General features: G+C 40.7%; 1 pseudogene; it reads right to left on the reverse strand.

Annotated features, from left to right (window-relative positions):
• Nucleotides 1-2,529, reverse strand: LOC108850820 (protein NRT1/ PTR FAMILY 2.3-like; annotated as a pseudogene).
• Between the last annotated feature and the right edge of the window lie 2,422 nt (nt 2,530-4,951).

The raw sequence follows: 4,951 nt of genomic DNA on the forward strand, positions 1-4,951 counted from the left end.
TTAATTTCTACGGGGAGGTGTATAGACCCTTTCATCCCTGAGGGTTTTGTAACTGTAAAACCAAGAGCAGACAAGGAAATAACCAAGGTTCAAGACTCCTCCTATGACTAAAACCCAGTAAACATTATCAACTCTTCCATGGTTAATGTCATTTGGTAACCACTCGGTCGTCCTCTGGATCACATCTATGACAGCTGTGGTAAGATAAAACGAGATTCCAATCGCCAATGAGGTCAATGAAATTGCGGTGTTCCTCAAAGACTCCGGCAATGCTCCATAGAACAACTCAGCACTGGCCGGTAACTGGAAGGCGTCGCCTATTCCTACTATCACGAGAGGAGGAAACAACCATGCCACTGACATGAGGTCCTCACTTTCAACTGTTTTTAGCCTTTTTGCTTCCACAACTGCGGATATCGCCATGTTTAGGATGATGAAAACCTGGCCTATACCCATTTTTTGAAGTGGTGTCAGCGGCTTGTTGGTTAGCCGTTGGTACATCGGATAGATAAACCAGTTGTTCAATATGATGAAGATGCATGAGAAGATGACTGCTATGACTTGGACAGACCCGGCCGGGACTTTAAAGTGAGGACCGAGCCCACGGTCCGTGACTAGAGCTTGGAGTACCATCAAGCTCGTTTGTATCCCACTGGGAATACCAACTAATACGATGGCTAGACACAAAGGAAGAATCCGAAGAACGGATTTGAAATCTTCTACTTCCTGAACAGAGCAATGTCTCCACATGTTATTAATTTCACCACTCTCCCCTTCGGTCTTCAACGCTGCACGGTTCAAGAACCTGCACATGTAATTAAACTCTTTCAGTTCCGGTTTTAAAATTCATGGATCAGCCAATCCTTTTTGTTTTCACCTGAAGCTTTTAGAGGGCATTACAGCAGAAGTATCGTCCTTTTCTCCGAGCCCGCCGTGATAATAGACTTCGTCTTTGGAAGAGATCACAGCTTTTCTTTTCGCTATAGCAGAGACTAAAACGCGGAGTAGACTCGTGAAAGGACTTCCCATTGGTTTGTCATGCTTGTAGAGCCGCTTCCCGGAGATGAATATGATGAAACTGATCAAATTAGCAGCAGCGCAAAGACCAAACCCGAGCTTCCAGCCAGCGTTATCCTGAGTATATATAATGGCTGTCGCGCTAATAATCGTGCCTGCACTTGCCGTGAGGAAGTACCAGTTGAAGAAACTTCCTTGATCTTTAGGTTTCTCGTATTGGTTTGCGCCAACAGATACCAAAGTCGTTCGCGTCCCAGCTGATCCAGTAGCCACTAGAGTTAAGGCTGCATACAGGATATCAAGCTGGAATGTTGATGGTGATTGGCACAGGACTGAGCCCGTTTCACACGGTCTAGGTCTCAAGTAGTCCAAAGATGCGATAATAGTCAAAAGAAAGATGTCCTGGAGAAAAAAACGTTTTGAAAATGGTGAGCTAGTAGTCTATTTTGAATATAGTAGATAATTAATGAGTTTTTGAATTTTACGAGTAGAGAAATGAGAGTAGAAGCCATGATGACGGGAATGTTTCCAAAGAAAGAATCGGCTAGAATGGCTGCAACAACTGGGGACATGGAAATACATCCATTGAAAATATTTGAAATCTGAGCAGCAGCGATGCTCTTGATGTTGAATTCCTCAATCAAGAAGACAATTAAGTTCAATATCGATCCAAAAAAAGCAATGGACAGTCCTAATATTGTACCTGCATCACAAATAACCACACAGTAACTACCATTTCTCTTTTTTTCCTCTAAAAAAAAGAAAAACTACAATTTCTCTGTGTTTCTTGAGCCAAAAACATAAACCAAAAAAAAAGAAAAAAAAACACAAACACAAACCGATCATGAACGGAAGAGTGATCCAGCCACCGCACTTGCTGCCTTGATCGCCAGAGCCTTGCCCTTCTGTGTCACCAGATACTAAAATTGTAATACCCCGATTTTTCAAAATAATATAATAAATAAAAATCTCCAAAATCTTCATTTATTACTCATCATAAATCCAATAAATAAACATAAATCCAATAATAGCATAAATCCTGGAAAATATAGATAAAAGCTAAAAACCGAAAGTCTGAAAATAAGAAATAAACTTCCAAATGCACCAATCCGAAAGCAATCACTCCTGTTGGCCAGTCTCACCTGAAAAGGGGAAAGAAAAGAGGGATGAGCAACAGGGGAGTCACTCAGTGAGGTATGGGATGCTAACCCGCAAACCACAGACTCAGTACATAGCACTACGACCATGTAGGCCTAGCTCTAGCATGAAACAAACACGGCATCTAATACACCACACAAAACACCAAAAGCGCTGATAGTACATAGATATTCTTTGCACCCCGCATTCTCCTCATAAGAATATAAATATATAACTCTATGCGCCGCTAGTACAAGAGTCCATCCTTGTACCCCGCAATCACCTATGCGCCGCTAGTACAAACGTCTTTGTACCCCGCAATCCCACACACAATGCGCCGCTAGCATAGACGTCTATATGCCCCGCAATCTCCATACAATGCGCCGCTAACACAAACGTCTCTGTGTCCCGCAATCTCCAAATAATGCGCCGTTAGCACAAGATCTTTGTGCCCCGCAATCTCATAACAGACTTACATATATATATATATATATAACAATTTTTAACTCATTCAATTCAATCAAACGTTGAATCCTCTATTATCCTATTTCCAATTTAACAAGCAAATAATAATAAACAAATAAGACTCCAATCAAACTCGATTCAAAGAGACAGAACATGTTTCGAAACTAAACTTTCCATAATAGTAGTAATAAACTAGCTCAGGATTTAACAGAATAGCCCTCACCTTAGCAACTGACTGGAACGAACAACGGAAATGATCAACTGAGGTCAACTGCAACACGAGAGTCAATGACTTAGGCGCAGAGTCTCAGGAATAAAGTTTCCCGAAATAGAAACTTTCCTAAAATAGTAACTTCCCTAAAATGGATTCCTATACTAGAAATATGAAAGCGGCATACTTACTAGAAAAACCCACCGGAAGCTCGCCCAGAAATGCCGCCGGAAGCTCGTCCAAAAATCCCGCCGGAAGCTCGCCGGAAATCTCACCGGAAAAATTAACTAGTGACTGGTCGTTGAATAATTTAACAACAACTTGTCACGCGCAAAGAATACTTTGACTTGATGTGAATAAAGAGAAGAAGAGGAGTCTAATATATAGGAGAAAGAAGTGAGGTAGAAAACTCAAACTTCCAATATGGGACAAAGTAAAAAGAGAGAATTGGGCTTTAATTTTTAATAAAGGCCAAAAAAGATCCCAGCAAAAATCAAAATGAAAAATCAGGGTCGTTACAATTCTCCCCCACTTAACCGGAATTCGTCCCGAATTCGAAGAGACGAAGAAAGGACGTCCACAGCTTCGAAGAAAAAAAAAAAGACACAAGATAATAGACAATGGAAACGAAAGAAACTTGGTCTTCACCTGCAGAAGAAAAGAAAATCAGAATCTCTAATGACTAACCGAATGATGCTCGGCAGAAGGGTGCATATTTTTTTTTTTTTTTTAAAACTCCCAATCCCAAAACATTGAAAAATCACTGAAATCCGAGTCCCATAAATCGCCGTCCCGGGTCAGAGCCGGGACGGAACCCCGCTCTGATACCAAATTGTAATACCCCGATTTTTCAAAATAATATAATAAATAAAAATCTCCAAAATCTTCATTTATTACTCATCATAAATCCAATAAATAAACATAAATCCAATAATAGCATAAATCCTGGAAAATATAGATAAAAGCTAAAAACCGAAAGTCTGAAAATAAGAAATAAACTTCCAAATGCACCAATCCGAAAGCAATCACTCCTGTTGGCCAGTCTCACCTGAAAAGGGGAAAGAAAAGAGGGATGAGCAACAGGGGAGTCACTCAGTGAGGTATGGGATGCTAACCCGCAAACCACAGACTCAGTACATAGCACTACGACCATGTAGGCCTAGCTCTAGCATGAAACAAACACGGCATCTAATACACCACACAAAACACCAAAAGCGCTGATAGTACATAGATATTCTTTGCACCCCGCATTCTCCTCATAAGAATATAAATATATAACTCTATGCGCCGCTAGTACAAGAGTCCATCCTTGTACCCCGCAATCACCTATGCGCCGCTAGTACAAACGTCTTTGTACCCCGCAATCCCACACACAATGCGCCGCTAGCATAGACGTCTATATGCCCCGCAATCTCCATACAATGCGCCGCTAACACAAACGTCTCTGTGTCCCGCAATCTCCAAATAATGCGCCGTTAGCACAAGATCTTTGTGCCCCGCAATCTCATAACAGACTTACATATATATATATATATATATATAACAATTTTTAACTCATTCAATTCAATCAAACGTTGAATCCTCTATTATCCTATTTCCAATTTAACAAGCAAATAATAATAAACAAATAAGACTCCAATCAAACTCGATTCAAAGAGACAGAACATGTTTCGAAACTAAACTTTCCATAATAGTAGTAATAAACTAGCTCAGGATTTAACAGAATAGCCCTCACCTTAGCAACTGACTGGAACGAACAACGGAAATGATCAAACTGAGGTCAACTGCAACACGAGAGTCAATGACTTAGGCGCAGAGTCTCAGGAATAAAGTTTCCCGAAATAGAAACTTTCCTAAAATAGTAACTTCCCTAAAATGGATTCCTATACTAGAAATATGAAAGCGGCATACTTACTAGAAAAACCCACCGGAAGCTCGCCCAGAAATGCCGCCGGAAGCTCGTCCAAAATCCCGCCGGAAGCTCGCCGGAAATCTCACCGGAAAAATTAACTAGTGACTGGTCGTTGAATAATTTAACAACAACTTGTCACGCGCAAAGAATACTTTGACTTGATGTGAATAAAGAGAAGAAGAGGAGTCTAATATATAGGAGAAAGAAGT

The sequence above is a fragment of the Raphanus sativus genome, chromosome 4, assembly GCF_000801105.2.
Source record: "Raphanus sativus cultivar WK10039 chromosome 4, ASM80110v3, whole genome shotgun sequence".
Classification (NCBI taxonomy): domain Eukaryota; kingdom Viridiplantae; phylum Streptophyta; class Magnoliopsida; order Brassicales; family Brassicaceae; genus Raphanus; species Raphanus sativus.